Source organism: Colossoma macropomum, unplaced genomic scaffold (genome assembly GCF_904425465.1).
Source record: "Colossoma macropomum unplaced genomic scaffold, Colossoma_macropomum, whole genome shotgun sequence".
Taxonomy (NCBI): domain Eukaryota; kingdom Metazoa; phylum Chordata; class Actinopteri; order Characiformes; family Serrasalmidae; genus Colossoma; species Colossoma macropomum.
Genome location: NW_023494790.1, coordinates 20082945 through 20103987, shown reverse-complemented (window position 1 = coordinate 20103987; position 21043 = coordinate 20082945).

The window sequence follows — 21043 nt, the reverse complement described above, 5'->3', positions numbered from 1 at the left end:
TTATTTATTTTTAATGTAATGCAAGGTAAATTAGAATATTTCTTGAGAACTGTGGTATTGTTAATTGTCTGAATATGTTTAACACTTAATATGTGTCACCACAGGTGCTTCTTTTGACGAGCAAAGTTAAAAAAAAAACTGTGTTTTGGATTCTAAAAGTGCAGGTAGCTGGTGTTTATGCATCTGGACGCTTGTTTGTGTGGCTGACTATTATCCTCTTCATTAATTCTTATGGCAAACAGCCTCGAGCAAAACTGGGAAGGTTAAACTGACCTTTCTGGTGCCTGCATGTCTTAAACTGACTCTGAATAAGAAGTTGATTATTGTTTGCTGCACAAGCTTTTGTGTCTAGTTTAACAGTTTAAATGTTTTCTCTGTTGGCAACGTTTCTTTGTAATGAAAACTCTGTTTGCTGCTGATTGATGGCCGCTAAACAGTTTCTTGGATTTATTTCCCATTGTCGATGCAAGAAAATTGGCAAGCCTGAGCACGACAGTCAACATGCATCAGTAGGCTATATATTCATTATCATGGTTTATTTGTGAGCTCCACAATTACTGCCATCCACAAAGAGCTGAAATGCTGAAGAAGTTTACTTTATGTGGAATTGGCTATTTCTTCAGTAAGAGGGCTGATGGTTCAAAGCATAGAATCTTTAATATGGACATCAAATAAGAGTGAGAGAAAAATTGATACATGTGAGAATTACAATTTGGACGCCTTGGTTTAAAAGGTTTCAGAATGTGCCATATTTAAGGGTGTTCTCTGTAGATGATGTACATGAAATTTGACCAGGGATATTCAGGCTTTTGCATATGACTGGGTATAATGGTAATCTAGTTGCTGTCTATTGATTAATTAGAGCTGAAAAATTTTACACTGACTTTTTGTTAATTCTTTATATTACATTCTTTTGTTAACTGAAGAACCAGCTGAGGCAATTTTAGTAAAACCAAGCAGAGAAAACTCATAACTAAGGTTATGACTGCACATCTACTGCAATCCCAGACATGTCAAACTCCCCAGTAGTGTCTTTCAGAGCTTGTGCTACTGAATACAGACCAGAAGGTGATCATGTACATTTTGCAAACAGCTTTTTTTAGGCCAGTCAACGCAAAGGCCTTGGTCAGTGAGAATAAAATATCTTTAACATGTGTAAAAACAAGTAAAAATAGTCTCCATGCATTAGAATTGTGAATAACAAATTATTTTATTGAGTTATTGGTTTTTAGCCCTATTTGAGCTGGATTTGTATTACCTGACGAGGTGCTGTAGTTTGAGTGATGACCAGCAAAATCTGTATTTTGGTCTGCAATGACTGTTGTCGGTCCATAATCTGATACCCTTCTTTCATAGTCTGCTAATTCATTCCAGAGTGAAATTCCTTCTGTAATTGTATTCCTTCCTTCACTGAACCCAGAGCTCCTTCAGTAATAGTAGTCCTGTTCGTATGGACCTTATGGTAATGTCACAACAAAAACTACTAATAGACAGCAGCATGTCTTCTGTTTTAACACCTGAGAAGACAATGAAAATCATTAGAATAAGCTTGACTTGGCATAATTCTTTTATCATCAAGTTAAAACATATTTAGTGATGGCCTAATAAGGAGAAGGAATATTAAGTATCTTGAAAGTACTTGTAGTATGCAGTATGGTTGCTGTGTAGTTAAGTAAGTTGAATTAGCTCTTGTTACAACCCTAATGCTAATCAGTCTGACATTAGCTGGAAGTTTTGTTGCTTGTTTTGAATCCATTTACTTTTAATCTGACTGCTGACGTGAATGTCTGGGCTATGACGTTTAGATCTAGGCTATTTTGGGTAATTTGGGGCTGTTTGACAGACGCTTTGTCTATGAATCGGCCAGTCAAATCCCTCACAAATTACATTACCGGACCTCCTTTGGTGAACCTAAATTAGCTCAAATAGGACTTTAGAAAAGCAGCCATTTGTGATATGCAGTTTGTGTGTGTTTTAATCTGTATAAAATATTTTAAGGACTTTATTATGATACAAAACATGTAAAGACTAGGATGTAGCTTATCATTTGACTTATTATTCTTTGTGGCACCAAAGTTCTGAATCGTTATGAATATATTTATTAGATATGAATACCTGCCTGCTTTAAATGGTAAAACTTCAACAGTGTTCATCCACTCTAACACTGAGGCTGATTATAGATACTTCAAAAAGCAAAATGTCTTCAAAAACTGTGGGCTGTGGTCTCTTAGTTCTGTAGCCAGTAGAGGATTTCCATACCACAATAGCAGTAGCAGTTCCTTTTCTTTTTTTTTTTTTTCTTGTCATTTAGGAGGCTGAAACTTTGAGGCCTGTTTTCCTCATAGTGACAGGAGACCTCTGCTGTCACAAGGCAAGGCCTGTAAGTTAAAAAATCGATTAAAATAGGAATCTGGGATGTTTCCATGGGACTTGTTGGGTTGTTCGTTAAGCAAGCCACCTTGGGAGAGTACCCACACAGATAAGATCTGGAGCTTTAGTTAGAGTATTGATGGCAGGTTGTGGTAGCTGAGACCTTGAGGCTCCTCAAGAGGTCTGCAGTGATTTAATGATCTGGGCCACAATTTTAGTGGCTTTTAGCAAGGTATTGGATTGTTTAGCTATTTCACTGTATATAACTGCATGGAACTGTTTTTCTTCAATATAAAAAACATACTTTACATTGTTTTAGTTTTGATTCTGGTATAAAATGGTGGCATAACAGATTAACCCTTAGATTAAGGGTTAATACTGTTTGAGGTAATGGAAGAACCACATACTTGCAGCATGAGAGCAGATGTATATAGCAGGATTCCAGGATAATAAGATCTACAAAGCTAGCAAGTAGACACATTATAGAAGTACACATACCTAATCATTGAATTATGCATGGCATGTTATCATTTTTTTCTGTTTCCTCATCAACAACATCTGATTTGTTGGCAGAAATTAAGAAGCAACTCATTGCAGTGACCTAGATCACTGTTCACTGCACTTGGTTTATGATTGAATGTGTCTCTTTGAGCAACAAAGTGCTTGACACACAAAAAGCGCATTTTTGTAATTCCTTATTCTCAAGTCTGCATATTAGTTATTCTGGTTAAGTGGGGCACGATTTCTCCTTGTGGATGCATTAATTTCTCAGTCACAATCTTTTTGTAATTCAGAATGAAAGTTAATACTGTATTAAACTTTGAAGGGGTGGCCTGATGTGAGAGAACTTGTTCAATAGAGTTCTGTCCCCTATTGGGAAATAATCACACAGCAACAGGGTGCCACCAACTACAAAGTGTTTCCATCTGGATCCTTCTTTGGCTGGTTTGATTCATAGGAGGCAGAACTGTGTGGGTAATTCTCTGATTGAGTAGTAAATAAGAAATGTATTGAACTGTATGGTGTCTTACTAAATGCTGAATTAACAAGGGTAATGCCTTCACATCATGCAGTCTGCCCTATTTGTGAATACCTAGTAAGGTCTGTTATGTGTGTGTTTTTTATTTATTTATTTATTTATTTAGTATTATCACCCAGTAACCACTTCTTGTGTGCATTCACTCTTTATCTGTAAATTGTAGACTGCTGTTCCATTTATTCAAGCAATATACCACATGCGTTACTGCGAATTTATCATGGGAAGGGTGTTCTTGATGTGATAAAATTGCAGTAACACACTGCCTCAAATGGCTTATTGCTTTTATAAACTGGTGGCCAACATAAAATATGATAAAATACATAACGTTACAGAAAATAATTTGTTATTATTAATAATAATCGACATAAATATTCTACCAAGAAATCGGTTCCTTTAGAGTATGGTATCATTGCCACGCAACTATGGACTGCTGAATGAGGAGAACATTTGGTCGCCCATCGCTGTATATTGCGATCATTTAATGAATTTTGAAACTTTATAAGTACTTTTTAGTCACCAAATTCCACCACGAGTCTTACTTAGCACCAGTCCAGCGGCGCCCCTCTTCTCGTGCTGAGGCTGAATCTCAGATGGCTTCCAGCTCCCTACATAGTGTACTACATAGTAGAATTTGGATCCTGCACCCAACAGTGCAAAATATAGCTAAAGAATAGTTGTTTAGGATTTAGCCAAATCCATACTCGATAGATGATGCACTATTTGGCTGTAGAGGCTAGAAGTTCTGGGATGGGATTCAGTCTGGGTTTGACGCTACTTCTGACTGAAACAGTTTTACAGTTATCAGTAATACCATAAGTACTTTAATTCAAGCCTGTGATATTAAAGATTGAGTTGTTTAGGCCTAATTCTAGTTAAGAACATAAGTTATCAGCCCCTCAGTTTCAACAAAAAACGGGTTCTTACTTCTTCTGTAAACTCGGTGTTCCATGTGAGCAGCATGAGAATAGAGATTATTCCATTAATGGCGCAAGGGTGTTTTCCATGCTATGGCGTGGTAATATATAATTCAGTTGCTGTGAGGTGGTCATAGGTGTGCGTATATTATGGATTTTACAACGGCTTCGAACGCGGCTCAGTCAGTCAGATTTTAGGACCAGAACTATCCGTTTTATAAAGTAAGTTACAAGACTCAGTATTTAGTTTACTGACTCATGTTTTTGCAGTGACCTCTTCAGTGAGTGGCCCATTCTCATGAAAGATCAGGTGCTGTCTGGATGTTTTGTACATATAAGTATTGTGCCAAAGTCAGCAACCACCTATTCTTTAATTTCCAGTCAGAATGGCCATTTTGTACATGTTACCCATTTTTCAGCGTCAGGAAAAAAGCAGAAATCAAACACCAAAAACTCCAGCAACACTGCGTCTGATCCACTCATACTAGCACAACACACTAACACACCACCACCACGTCAGTGTCACTGCAGTGCTGAGAATGATCTGCCACCTAAATAATACCTGCTCTGTGGAAGTCCCGATGGTATGCTGACCACTAAAGAGCAGGGTAAAGAGGGGCTAATAAAGTGTGCAAAGAAAAAGATGGACTACAGTCTGTAATTGTAGAACTACAAAGTGCACCAATATGGTAATTAGAGCTGATAAAATTGACTGAGTGCAGAAAAAAGGAGGTGTACTTAATGAAGTGGCTAGTCAGTTTATATTTAACAGAAAATTACATAGACACCTCAGCAACTAAATGTAACATCAAAGTTTTCAGTACTTGTTTGCCCACTCTTGCTGCTTATTACTGCTTCCATTCTTTTTGAGACACTTGCTTTTAGTTTTCAAAAGCAATCTACAGGAAGATTTTTTCCAAAGAGTTCAAAGAGTTCTCTCAAAGATTTAAGCTTTAAGTACTGTTTATCTGATGGTTTATCTATTGTTTTATCTGGTGGTCTAGCAGGTTTTGCGTGGTTGTTAGGAGTCTCATTTATTCTGTATATTTTAATTATTTTTTTGAACTCTAGTTGTGGAAATCTAGTTGTGTTTTTCCCCACTTATTTTTCTTATGATTTTCTCCTATATATGTGGAAGATCTTATATCCAGTCTTATCTCTTGAAAATGAATAATGTGTAATTAACAGAAGTGTGGTATCTAACCTTTTGTACAGTACTGTACATACATGCAAATGTTTATGAATATATTTATGACTCTCACACATTTCATGCAATTAATCTGAATGTCATGCCATAGATAATTAGAGGAGTCAAAATAAATAGAGTATTGCGTTATTCCCTTGAATAAAGAAAGAAATGTATTCTTCCCTTGAGTTGCTCATACACTCAATGCACACAAGCCTTTTCACTTTGAAAACACTATCTGTGTCCATGCAGTTTGACTGGTCTAGCTAAGCAGCCTTTCATAGGAAGGAGAGGCACGTAAATATTTACAGTTGGCCATAAATATGGCATAATGGTGTGGCACCCTATTAGGTGCAACTTGGCTTGCTCAGGTGCACCCACATATGGAGTTCCCTGTTAAAATTCTTCCTCTTTTCTTCTTGCATCCACTGGAGTTTGTCCTCTTGAGGCTGATCTGGATGGCTTAGATGTCACAAAAAAACTGCAAGTTTTGGGTCATTGCTCAATTCGTGTTGTGAATCTTATATTTTGAGATACTTTTCTTCATGCTGCTTTGAATTTACTACTGAGGTTTTGGTCAGATTTTTACCCCAGAGCTGCACATTTCTCTTCTGCGTAAGAAGTGAATGAGAAAAGTGTGTTTGTCTCATGACCACAGCTGTTAAGTGATGTAATTTAAACAATGAAGCCCAAGTTTGTCAGAGAATACAAAGGCATGAAATTGAGAGATAAAATCATAATGTAAATGAAATACAAATCAAGTTAGCACAACGAATGTAAAGGGCAATATACACAAAGATTCTTATTTATATTAAGTAAATGTGTTAAGGAGGCTACCTAAAGTGCAAGGTTCATTTGGGCACACACAGCTTCTATAATCTCCAGAGAAAAGCATTGCTGATAGAATGGGATGCTGTGGAGTCACCATGCCCAGTGCCAAGAAGGGGTATATATCTCCCCAGCAGTGAAGCAGTGGAGCTGCATTTTCTGGACTGATTGAGCACCATCTAATATCTTTGGAATGAGTTGGAGTGGCGTTTATGATCCATAACTCTCCATCCGACATTACCTCACTAATGCTCTTGTGACTAAATGCTAGGGCTGCAACAAACAACTAATTTCATAGTCGAACAATCTGTCGATTACTGAAACAAATAATCGATTTTTCGGATTATGAATCACTACATTACCAAATAACTTTTATGTAGCTATTAGTTTTTAAATTTAGCTTGAGGTTGTTTTATGCATTTGCTAACTAACAATGAAGACAGTAAAGCAGAATACCATTCAACAATTCAGTTTTAATGAACTTTCCTGCTAATACAAAAGAGAAAAAAAAAACAAACTCTAATGTATTTTACCTGTCAAAATTTTTAACCAAGGATGTGCAAAGTAGCAGCAATGAAATATAACAGAACTGAATAAGTTTTCCTTTAATCAGGTAAATAAAAAAAAATAATAATAATTTAAATGTTAAATGTAAACAGTGCAGTCTGTGGTTTGTGCGTTCTGCTGTCTGTCTACACTCTGCTGCAACTAAATTCTACAATCAGTCTTTATTGATACGGCGCGTAGTCAGCATCTGTCCGTGCTCCTCTGAGTCTCGCTCTCCTCTGAGAGCAGATATTCACACCGCTGCAGAGAAGATGCGCTCTGACGGAGCTGATTGGAAAGTGGCGAATGTTTGTGGCAAACTTCTCTATGAACAGTTAAATTTGAATGATTTTGTGTAAACATTTCATTTCAACGGTAACCCTTTATCCAGCTACCCTCTGTATTCGTGGAGAACTACCTTCTTAAACTGTTAGCGTGTGGTGCTAAACGTTTGCGGAAAACAGAAAACCGCTTGGAAACGCCGTCATGTGTTTGCCGAATTTGACCGCACCTGTGGTCTCGACATTCAGACAGCGATGCAGTGTTTAAAAGTGTAAACGTTATCTGGAAAGTGAACAGGGTCACTGTGATTAACAGTTACTTACTTCTCTGTTCCAACTCCAATGTTACAGCTCAGCTCACAACATGAAGTAGGACGGAATTTAACTTTATCATTAGCTAACTAGCTTGCTAGCACATCTAGTGCTGCATCCCAAACCACACACTTCTGTATTTCACACACTACACTCATGAGTGCACTTCTAATGGTATATGCACTGTTTTTACACACTGTTTGAAGTGCTAGTATGCGGTTTGAGATGCGGCGTATCTTACCAAGATGAATAATCTTCACCCAGTGAGCCGACAAGTTTCTTCTTCAGATGCTCCAACATGGAGGATGTGCTCCCGTGCCAGCTAAGGTCGGCTTTACAAATAGCACAACTGACAGACTTTTTTCCAAGTTCAGCTCCCTCACTTTTGAGGATTTTGTCCTTGAGGCTGCCATCGCGCTGTTGTTAACTCTCCAGTGAGCGGTCACGTCAAAACGTTTCTAGTGTGCACGAGAAAGACGTGTAATGACGTCACCAACTAACCGAGTACTAAATTAGTTGCTAACTAATTTGGTCGTCGATTTTAGTTGACTAAGTCGAATAATCGTTGCACCCCTACTGAATGCAATCAAATATTCACAGCAGTTTTCCAATGTCTAGCATAAAGCCTTCTTAGAAGAGTAGAGGCTGTTACTGCAGCAAAGAGTGAATGAGCAGGTCCTTTGGAGAATTTGACTTAAAGTATGTCTTAAACATATTAGTCAACTCTGAATAGCAAGTCATTAAGTCAGTAAGACTTGCTATGGATAACTAAACTATTTCAAAGCCACTATATGTAACATGTAAATGTATGTTGAGCTTATCTTAAAGGTGTTTTTATTCAAAATATGGAAGGAATTTAATTAAAAAGGACAAGAACGTAACAGTGAGTTGTAGAAATGTCAGTATTCTTCAAAGAACTAAGTAATTCATTCAGCTCCTTGGAATTTGCAGTTTTTTGAAGGCTCTCTGAATGTGTTGGATGATAGTAGGTCAGCCACAAAGGCAGCAATGACTACAGAGCATTTGAAAAAACTGAAATCTAATTACTAGCTCAAGATGAATAAACTACTACTGTTACTAGTACTACTACTATCAGTAATACAAAGAATATATTGTATAATACATATTTTATAATATGTAATAATATTAATTCGCTTTAATCATTTGAGGCCTAGTACAAACAAAATCGGTGCCTGCTGGGTGAAGTAATTTAGATTTCATAACCAAACCTACAATGTATGTCCAAAGGGGTATTAAGGTACTGATGTTGATGTCATGTGTTGTTGAAATAAGCATGACCATCCCTGAAAAAGACATTGTTTAGAAAACAGCATGTGGTGCTCCAATGTGTGCATGTATCTTTCAGTGTGAATGGTGTTTTCACTGATGTTTGTTACCCATGCCATGCTGCTAATACACCCCATACCATGACAGGCCTTTGAACTTTATGCTGGTAACAATCTCTATGGTCCTTTTTACTTCTTTGATATGGAGAAAGCAGCATCTATTAATGCATAAACAGTATGAAAAGTTCACTCATCAGACCACACTACACTTTTCCACTGTGCATCAGTCCGGGTGAGCTTTAGCCCAGAGAAGGTGGTGGCATTTCTGGACATTGTTGACGTACGACTTATATGCATAGTAGAATCTGAATAGTGTCAGCAATGAATTGTTAAAGTATTTTCAAGCTCATGTGGTGATATCCATCACAGAGGCATGCCATTTTTAATGCAGTGTCTGAAGAATCAAAGGTCACGGGCATTCAGTTGTCAAACTTGCCCTCTACCAATGCATGATTGCATAACCTATTTAAGAGTTTTTTTTGGTTTGTTTGTTTTTGAAAATTTCTAGTCTTAAATTTGTCTTATTCCAAGTTTTTGGAACATGTTGCAGTCATCAATTTCAGCATGTATTTACAAAAAAAACAATATATGCTGACAGGAGCAATTAAAGACTTTTTTTTAATAATAAATTAATAAATAAATAAAAAATCTTGTGTTTGTACTGTGCATTGACACAGCAGATCAAAGTGGAGTTAGAAATCACTGCTTTCTGTTTCTTATTTGCATTTTACATACTGTCCCAGCTTTTTTGGAGCCAACATACACAACCTGTATGTGCATAATGGAACACCTGTGGCAGTAATGAGTGCACCTGAATTCAGTAATGTCTGCATACTTTGACACATACTGTACGGGCCCTTTAAACACCAACAACTGAAAAGCAACAGTGGCCGTTATAATGCCGTTTTTCCAAATATATGTGCCCATGAGATCAGTTTGTCTTGTTAATTTCATATTGGTGGAAAACCATCTCACTTTACAACACAAATGGCTGCTTCATATCACTGAAGACCAAAAATTGAGCTGTACCTGCTGGAGGGTCATTAGCGCTGTACAAACCACTCTTTCTCCTAGTGCATATATAAAGATGGAGGAGCAAACTGTACTATTCAAACCAATATTGTTTACTTTGAAAATGGCAAGCCGCTCACTATGGTAATTTTCTTTCTTATACAAGACTTCGACTGCCTTTTTTTTTCTTTTTGTCTTTGTTTCTTCACAGTTGGGTCTTTCCTCCTGCTTTATTCATCTGCTTCCTCCTCCAGAAGAATGGAATTAGTTTGCATTAGTCACTGCTTGATTGATTACTGACTCTGTTATGGACTGAATAGCTCTTTTCATGCTTCTTGTGGGCTGTATATTTAATGAAATGTTAACAATGTATGATGGCATGACTTTCTGGCGTGTAACTCACTGCTGGATTCATGATCTTTAAATTAGAAGCATTGCTGATTGTTGATGGGTACATTTCCAAGAACTTAATAATATAGTGTTCGTATGGGATGCCCTTGACATTTTTGCTCAAAGTTCCTTTTTTGCTGTGATTAATTTGATAATTAACTTATCCTTGCTCCATCCACAAAATCAGTCTTGTGTAGCAACTGTTGCCAGGTTGGGAAGGCTTTACAGAATGTTGACAAAAGTCTGATTCAACCTAAAGCCAATTTTTTGTACACCTCTAAATCATTCGCATCACACAACCATAATATTAGTTTAGTGAGACTACATAATTGTGAGTTTCAAGTATAAAACGCTACCCTACTGTGCTGCGCTATGTTGCTGAATTTAATCAAAAATAGGAAGGAATGCATTTTCCACCATGCTAATGTTAAGATTGATTAGAAGACAAAATATATGGTACAGTTTTTCCTCACATTGAATGGGATTTGTGGAAAAGTCATGGAAAATCTACTTTCTCTGTTGTGTAAAAGGATCAGTAGTATCTGTTTCCTCTTACGCCACAAGAATACTTGCAGTATTGATCAGAAATCAGAGAGAATAGGAAAGAGTGGTCTTCTTATATCCTGTCCTCTGTAGTGTGGTGGTACTAAAGTACATGTACTTTGTTACTGTACTGAAGTACTTTAAAAAAAGTATTTGTTGAAGTATTTCTGTTTTCTGAGACTTTAACTTTCATTTCACTTCACTGAAGTACTTTCTGCACAAATGTGTCATTACTGAAGTGGGAGAAAACTGGATTTTCCAAAATAGCTAGAAGAATATGATGCATTTTCAAACAAAGCAAAGCCCTCCCAGTGCACATTTCACTAAACTCCTCCTCTAAACATAGTTTGGCCAATCATACCTAGCACCTCTGACAAACTTTCACAATTGAACAAAATGCTACAACATTGTGTGAGATCTTTTAAAATCAGAAATCTAAAGAGTTTGCACGAGGGAGTGATTTTTTTTTTTTTCCCTATTTTCTTACCAAACACAAAAGGAGAGGTGTGGGTAAGTTAACCCCCTTAAAATCACACAGAACACATTTTGTATTGCTATATGATAAAGCTCTTTCTGACGGTGATGTGTAGGCTTTATCCTTTCAGTGCTGTTAGGCTGCCAAATGGTGTGTCGTAAGGTCAACATATAACATACTGTAGTTCTGCTACTAGCTGGGGCCGGCACCTGAGACTTTTGAGGTGTGGCTGTGCTGATGACCCAATGCAAAGGCTCTTTGTGTATCGTCTGTTGGTTTAGGTTGTGTATATGTGTTATTTGTGTTATTCTGTGTTGGGGGGGTGTGGGTTTTGTGTTGGGGGTTGATCGCCATCAGGTTGAAGCGTGTGGCTAGCGGTGACCTCCCCCTCGAGTTTGGTGTCCTGTGTATGCCCCTTTCTGCTGGTGTGTTCAATAATTAAGCAGTAGAACACGAGAGGGATTGTGTTATCGCGAAATAACATCACAGCTGTGATATTATACTCGATAATACATGACCTTGAGTGTTCTATAGCTTTTATACAACAGTTAAATAAATAAAGTTATAAATAAATTGGGCTGTGAACATGTAACAAGCAGCTTGTTGCTACGTCACAGTAACAAGCTCCACTCACTCACTGCACAACCAGCAGTTCATTCCCCAGCTCCTTACACTAAATTCCAAAACTGTCATTACCACTGAGCAGCTTTTTTGTTTTTTATTGCGGCAGTTTTATGGCTCAGTCTGATTTGGTCAGACTCTGAAGATGAGACTCATTTCTGGCTAATTCCAGGTTGTTTAGATTTTCTTCTGTCACAGCTGCCGACTGAAAAGCATTACCACTCAGTGGTAATGACAGTTTGGGAATTTAGTGTAGTCTCATCTTCAGAGTCTGACCAAATCATCTGTAGGTCAAATGTGATCTTAATAGTATCCATTTTCTGTTTGTGCGCAAAGTAAGAAGTAAAAACGTTCAAATGGCTTGAACATCTCCTACAGCTGTCAAACTCATTGCTTAGCAGCGGCGTCTTAGCAGAGTGATACAGTGTTTGTGGAAAAACACGTGGCGTTATGGCGAAATATCAGCATGGTTAGAACGCTTCTCAGCCAATCAGCTTGCGTGGCTGGAACTAACTGTTGTATAAAGAGCGCTTTAATACAGAGCTATGCTGTTGTAATACATGCAGAATGTGGTTTGGCATTGTCTTGCTGAAATAATCAAGGCCTGTACTTTGCACTGTATTTTGGACTTCTGGTTAGATGCTAACTGCATTTCGTTGGCTCTGTACCTGTACTCTGCACAATAACAATAAAGTTGAATCTAATGTAATCTAATCTAATCTTCTTGCAGCAGAGCATGGTCACTCCTGTATTCCTTCTTCTGCCGACACTACAGTACAAAACATCGCAAGACACAGTACATGAAACTAGTTGTCCAAGATTGTCTGTAGCACTACATACACAGCAGGATGTGGTTGATAACACTGTTGCTAGCAAGTGACTGTAGCAAAGTAGTTACTGTAGTAATTTTGTAGCAGCATGCGTGCATATTTTCCAGTTACTGTTTACATTGTGAACTTGTTTTCTAACATTATAATTTCAAAGCCCATAAAGTACAAATAACTTTGTAGACAATTAAGTTAGTAAAACAAAGAAAGAGATACAGACTAATTACTTATGAACAGATATTTACAACACAAAAAGCCTGCTGCTATAGCATTTTTAAGGAGTAAGTATGTATCAGCTTTGCACATTGTTCAAGAGTGATTGTTCAGCAGATTGTTCTAAATGGTTGTATGCTTGTGGGCTGCAGTTTCCAAATAGTGGCACAGACTCTCGAAGAGGCTGAAAAAGAGGTCCGGGCTTGACTTGGCTGCTATAGGATATAAGACATACACTGTCTTGTGTTTGAGTCACTATAGTGTTCCTTTGTCTTTGTCCTGGCAATCATTGTGCTGCTAAAAGAAGAAGTCTCAGTTTCTTAGCGGACTCAAGGAGGTCCTCTTGCAGTATCTACTCTTTCTTCACTTTTAATAAAATGTCCCTGCTGAAGAAAAGCATCCCCAAATCTTGATACTGGAGGGATTGTATTTCTTCAGACATGAGCGGTGTGAGGTTTTTGCTACACAGTGCTAAGAATTTCTGGCCAGAAAAGTTCTGTTGTGGTCTCACAACCACAAAAACATTTCCTTGCCTCTTCTCCACATCAGCACTGCCTTTCTTTAGTGTATTGAGTTCAGATTCAGCAGGAGAAAAGCTCAAAGCACTATGCTTGGAAAAAAAAAATCTGCAGCATGTCATTGTTTAGTTTTCATTCTTTCAACTTTCAACAGGTTCACAGTGATCCTTGAACAAAGTAATGTTGTATCTAGAAAAGGTGATCGTAACTTCACAGAAAAAAGACTCACAGAAAACAAATGTCCATTTAAAAGCCTGTAACCTTGGAACATCCGGAGCACAAGGGTTTGAATTTCTATGCAACCAATATATTTGTTTTCATTTTTATTGAAATGTCTGCTTGGAGATTCTGTTGTAATTCTCCAGGCACATACTTTATTTTGGATTTGAAAATGTTTGTTAGAGCATATGAGTATACAAAATCATAAATTATGAAGAGGTTGAACACATAAGGCACTGTATATGTGTGTATACAGTGCCCTCCACAAATATTGGCACCCCGGTAAACATGAGCAAAACAGGCTGTAAAAAACATTCTTTATTGCTGATCCTTTTGATCTTTCATTCAAAATATTAACAAAAGTCTAACCTTTTTTAAGTGAAGTGATTGAAAAAAAACAATCTTAGCAGGAAATAAATATTTTTTCTCAAATATGTGTGCCACAATTGTTGGCACCCCTTCATTTCATACTTTGTTTAGCTTCCCTTTGCGAAGATAGCAGCACAGAGTCTTCCCCTATGATGCGTAATAAGACTGGAAAACCCATGGCATAGGATCTGAGACCATTTGTCCATACAGAACCTCTCCACATCCTTCAGATTCTGAGGTCCACACTGTGGACCTCAGGTTTTCTGTGGGGTTTAGGTCAGGGGACTGAGGTGGCCATGGCAAAACCTTATGTCTGTCAGTGAACCATTTCTGTGTTGATTTGGAGGTGTGCTTTAGATCATTGTCCTGCTGGAAAATCCACACTTTGGCCCAGTTTAAGTTAAAAACCTCTATTTTGGTCTCATCCAATCATAGAACACAGTCCCACTGAAAGTTCCAGTAACATTTGGCAGACTGTAGGAGCGTGAGGTTGTTGGTGCTTGACAGTAAATGCCTCCTTCTGGCAACCCCCCCCCCAAAAAAACGTTTGATCATATAGGTGGTGTTTGATTTTAGTTTGGAAGAGGTTGTTGCCCCAAGACCTAACTAATGTCTGCAGTTCCCCATCTGTTATCCTTGGAGATTATTTGTCCACTCAAACCGTCCTCCTCACTTTGCGTGGCGTCACATACGTCCCTTACCAGCAGATTCTTAACCTAATCTTAATCTCCAGTTGTTTTAAACTTCTTCATTTTGACCTGATAGTGAAAATGGGCATTTCAACTGTTTACCTATTTTCTTGTAGCCAGTTCCTGATTTGTGCAGCTTTTTGTCATACATCATTGCTGTCTTCTCTGGTCTTTCTCAGAGTGATGGATGACTGAGGGAATTTGGCCTGTATTTCATCACATATATGTTCCCTAGTGAATCAGGATCATGGCTGACCATTTAAGTGTTCCTAATCACTCGAGTGATTCAAAATTTCTAGGGTTGCCAAAAATTGTGGCACACACAGATTTATTTTTTTCTTTGAATCTTTATACCTTAAATAAAAGTTAGATTTTTCCTCATATTTTGAATGAAAGATCAAAAGAATAAGTAATTAAGAATATTTGTACAGTTCATTTTGCTCATGATTACCAGGGGTGCCAATATTTTAGGAGGGCACTGTGTGCCTCTCTTTGCATTGCAGTAACAACAAAGCTTGTGAATGTGCTTAACTGAATAAGACGGCTTAACAGCCAACCAAGCATGACATTTTCATAGTACATTAAGTGTAGTTATGTTGTATTCCAGTGAGCACAAAAGGTAAATAAAACATTAAGCTAATAAGCACTGATTCATTTGGCCAATCATGTGAGGCATTTGTGATGAGGCACCACGGGGAAAGGATAAATGAATTGTAAACAAATTAGCCTGATTTTTGATTCGTGGGACTTTTTGCAAACCAAGAACACACAAGCAGGGTACTGTCCTTGCTGAGCATATGGCTACAGAGAAAACTGAAAGTCTTAAGAATTCTGACACTTCTTTAAAAAAAGAAAATGACCCTTGTAAAGATTTTGACATGGACACCTTGTTTATACTGTTGCCACCACCCTCATGGTGCAGATAAAGGGCTCTTCTAGCAAACTTTTGTGACCAGTGGCTGCAGAGAAGGCTTTCTGGACCTGAAAGGCTGGTTTGTCACGGTCTATGGAGGCACACTGAACCAAGCAAACCATTTATTGTAGAAGTAGAACTGGACACCTTAAATGTGGGTGAGGGGACTGTCCTTTCTCAGTGTCATGAACAGTGAATAAAATTATACGTGTGACATGCCCAAGAAACTACTCTTGACCGAGAAGATCTATGACTTTGAAAGAAGTGGAGGCTGGACGAAGCCTGCCATTCCTTTTTCGCCTATATAAGACATTGTATAAGGCAAGTGGGGCACAACCTAACACATTTTGGTTTTTGTGAAATAATTTTTAAAAATATTTAGGTTGGAATAATCATGTTTTCATACAAGAAACAAATACATGTCTGCTATAAATGACCACTTGAGCCTTGTTTCTAGCACCTACTGTTCATGTACAGTTCCTTCGAAAATGATAAGTGCAATTTTTACAGTTTACCCCATGGGTGATAAATTAGTGAAAACAAATTTGATTCAATATAATTCTATCTTAGTAATGTATGTATGTCTGTGTGTGTATGTATGTATATATATATATATATATGTATATACATATACACACACACACACACATGGGAATCTCTAGGCACCTCACGATTCGATTCGATTACGATTCAGAGGGCTGCGATGCGATTATAAAACGATTATCGATGCATTTCAATGCATCTTTTTTTTCTATACATCATTTCTATTTTCTCACTGTGTGAGGACTTGTGAGTTTTAAAGCAAAGTGTTTGTAATGATCCATAATGAATTTACTTCCAATATCTTTTATTAATAAGTCACATGGAAGTGATGTGGCAAGTGTACTGGAAGGCTCTCATTCACTGCCTTTGGAGCACATGAGATGCTGCTGCCACTCATTTGTGATAAAATGCGCAGTTACGGTAAAATAAGATCCAGTGGCAGTGGATGTTCACGCAGCGTGTTACAGCCGTCCTACCCGTTTTTAGTGCTTTTATAACTTTGGTTTTGGTCTCGTTGTAGAGAAAGGGGTGGGAGGATCGCTGTGTCAGCGAAATATCTTCGAGACGTGACGTGTGCAACATTGCGCGAAAGCCCTGTTTCGCAACGACTGAGAATTGCCGTGCAGACTGCAGGTCACATAGCAGCGATGCGTTATTCGCATTTATAAGCAGCGCAGTTGGTTTCCTGGCAAGTTAAATCTGCAATGAGGGACTGTCACACACTAAAAAGTGGCGAAGCTGAAGTCAGCTTCTCTTTCGAATTCTCCCGTTCCACCTTAAATGGTGCCGCATTTTCATTCGGCGCCTCAGTCAGAATTTAACGTGGAACGGAAAAATTCGAACAAGAAGCTGGAGAATAAGAAGCGACTTCAGCCTTGTAAGAAAGCCGAATGTTGAGAGACATTTTACAAGAAACTGCTCTAGTTTTGAGGAAAAGTTTTTTGGCCGAAATGGGAGGAAAGCGGCTGTAGGCAAAGCTTAAAGCAGGGCAAAGTAAATCTGTGCTCTCGTTTATATTGTTTAGCCTATACTAGGACATTATCACATACTGACACATACTAGACATTAAATCTTGTGGCTCCCAAGGTGGTTTGATTTTTGTTGAAAGGACAAAATGGCTCTTCTTGTCATTTGTGTTGTGACTCCTGATCTAACCTGGCTTTTAATGCAGAGGGAGCCGGTCGGATTTCTCACTCATCCAGTAGCGTTTTTGTTGTGTGCCGTCACAGACTGTCCGGGCGCTGCACTTACCCACTTCCAAGTTCTGCCTTTTGCGTTCTGTCAACATTACGTTATAAATTAAATATTTAGAAAATCGATTTTTGACATTTGTGAATCAATTCAGAATCGTTCACGTCCGCATCGCGATGTATCTAAGAATCATTTTTTCCCGCACCCCTAAATATATATGCATATATATATATATATATATATATATATCTAAAAGCTCCAAAAAAGTTGGTACACTGTGCAAAATGTAAATAAAAACAAAATGCAATGATTTGCAAATCATTTAAACCCTATATTTAATTGTAAATAGAGATGAAATACAGAGATGACATATCAAATGTTGAAACTGAGAAATTGTATTGTTTTTTGAAAAATATATGCCCTTTTTGAATTTGATGCCAACAACACGTTCCAAAAAGGTTGGGAATGGGGGCCACAAAAAGCTAGTAAATTTGTGCTAAATGCTAAACACCTGGTGGTTAACTGGCAAAAGGTCAGTAACACGATTAGGTATAAAAGAGCATCCCAGAGAGGCTGAGTCTTTCAGAAGTAAAGATGGGGAGGAGTTCACCACTCTGTGAAAGACTGTGTGAGCAAATAGTGCAACAATTCAGGAATAACATTTCTCAATGTACAATAGCAAAGAACTTGGAGATTTCATCATCTACAGTACATAATAACAGTAAAAGTTTCAGAGTATCTGGAGAAAAATCTCTGTATGCAAGAAACAAGGCCAAAAAAACAGTATTTGCTGGCCTTGATCTTTGGGCCTTCAGGTGGCACTGCATTAAAACCAGACATGATTCTGTAGTGGAAAATCATTGCATGGGCTCAGAAACACATCCGAAAACTACTGTCTGTGAAAACAGTTCATCACTGCATCCACAAATGCAAGTTAAAACTCTAAAACACAAAGAAGAAACCATATATAAACAGGATCCAGAAATGCTGTCATTTTCTCTGGGCCTGAGCTCCTTTAAAGTGGACTGGGGGGGGGAGTGGAAAATTGTCCTGTGGTCTGACGAATTAACATTTGAAATTCTTTTTTTGAAATCATGGACACTGTGTCCTCCAGGCTAAAGACTTTTATTTACAGCCCCCAATTTTTTTTATTTACAACCCCAGTTCCATAAAAGTTGGGATGGATGTGCAGAATGTAAAAAACATAGAATGCAATGATATGCAAATCCTGTAAACCATATTTTTAAAGGAAAATACTACAAGGCTGCTCAATAGTTCAGGGTTTCCTTTGTCTTATTTTTCATTTCATAATGCGTGAAATGTTATCAGTGGGTGACAGGTCTGGACTGCAGACAGGTTAGCTTAGCACCCAGACTCTTTTTTAAGACAGAGCAATGCCGTTGTAATACATGCAGAATGTGGTTTGACATTGTCTTACTGAAATAAGCAAGGCCTTCCCTGAAAAAGACGTTGTCTGGAAGGCAGCATATGTTGCTTTCACAGATGTGCACGTCACCCATGCCATGTGCACTAATGCGCCACCATATCATCATGAATACTGGCTTTTGAACTGTGCACTGATAACAAGTTGAGTGGTCTTCAGCCCAGAGGACACAGCGTCCATGATTTCCAAAAAGAATTTCAAACGTTGATTTATCAGACCGCAGAACACTTCACCACTTCACCTTAGTCCATCTTAAATAAGCTCGGGCCCAGAAAAGGTGGCAGCATTTCTGGGTCCTGTTTATATATGGTTTCTTCTTTGCATTTTAGAGTTTTAACTTGCATTTGTGGATGCAGTGACAAACTGTTTTCACAGACAGTAGTTTTCGGATGTGTTTCTGAGCCCATGCAATGATTTTCCACTACAGAATCATGTCTGGTTTTAATGCAGTGCCACCTGAGGGTCCAAAGATCATGGCCAGCAAATACTGGTTTTTGGAATTGTCCCTTGCGTACAGAGATTTCTCCAAATTCTTTGAATCTTTGAATGATATTATGTACTGTAGAAGATGAAAAGCAAAAGTTCTTTGCTATTTTATGTTGAGATACGTTATTTTTGAATTGTTGCACTTTTTGCCCGCACAGTCTTTCACAGTGGTGAACCCCTCCTCCTCTTTACTTCTGAAAGACTCAGCCTCTCTAAAATGCTTTTTTTATACCCAATCATGTTACTGACCTGTTGCCAATTAACCACCAGGTGTTTTTTTTTAGCATTACACAACTTTACCAACTTGTTTTTGCCGCTGTCTCAACATTTTTGGAATGTGTTGTTGGCATCGAATTCAAAATGGGCCATATATTTTTCAAAAACAATAGAATATCTGTTTCAACATTTGATTTGTTGTCTTTTTGCTATTTTCAATGAAATATAAGGTTTAAATGATTTGCACATCATTGCATTTTGTTTTTATTAACATTTTATGTATATATATATATATATATATATATATATATATATATATATAAGTTTTTTTTTCCTTTCCCAAAAACAGACAGACAGCTCAGTTGATACACACACATACACATCAAATTATATATGAAAACACATGAGATTCTGTGTCAAAGAATGACAAATTTATTTTATGTCCAGTGTAGGACAGCAAATAAAAAATGTTGCACATCAGTGAAATATGGAATGCTGTTTCTGAATAACTACAGCTTTACCAACTATTAATGTCATTAATATGCTTATTTAAAACCAAAATACTTACATCTGAAAGTACTAAAAGAGTAGAAGAAAATGCCCGTTTTCAGATGCTTTCTCTTTTTCATCTTTAAATCTGTGTAAATATATAGAACAAAAAAACTTAATTTGCTTTGTCTTTGTTTACTAAAGGTGGCTTAGTTGTAACACTGTGTAACAACTAACCCCACGGTATGGAGGCTGTCCTCAAGCCCAGCTAGCACTTGCTGTAAGTTTGTCACATGCTTCAAAACAGTGCTACATTGTAGGCAACAAGATGGCGATTAAAGTAATATAAGGTTGGATTTTGTGATTTACACAAACAGCTCAGAAACTGGAAAAAAAACGTGTTGAAAAAAATGACTTACATGCCCTGAAATCACTCTTTGGCACAAATCTCTTTAAACTGCTGACAAATGGCACTGAATTTTCACATGAGACTGTATCTAGGAAATGTGATAATGTGGCCAGTAGCACACGCTGCTTGACCTTGTATAACAAAAAAAGTCCATGTTAAATTGTGCCTCATGTTAGATTGTTCCCCGTGCTCCCCTACGTCAGGTCAGCATGTCTCACTCCTCACCAAACCAAGTAGGTGAGGTTTTTCAACTGCTTCAATTTCAGCATGTCATCCCAGCCTCAGCCAGCATACACTAAAGCAGATGCAGTGTTGAGGATCTGTGAGGCCAAATGGCCATCTTCAGACCCAAGTGCTATTAGCTCATCTGTTTGTTGGGTTGCTCGTGTGCTTTAGCCAGTGCAGTCTCAGCTCCTAGCGTGGGTAGTCACATGACTGGGACATCCAAGAACACTTCACATGCAAAAGCTCTTCGATCAATACTGGTGGCCTAACATGAACACAGATATTAAAGCCAGGACTTGTTCATTTTCCATGAGTCCAGTGACATCCCCAGGAGGTACACTGTTCCAAATTGTCCCTGGTCACATCTCTTCAATCATTTTTTTATTGAACTCTCAGTCTCAGAAGGTAGCACCACTTTTCTCTGAGGCTT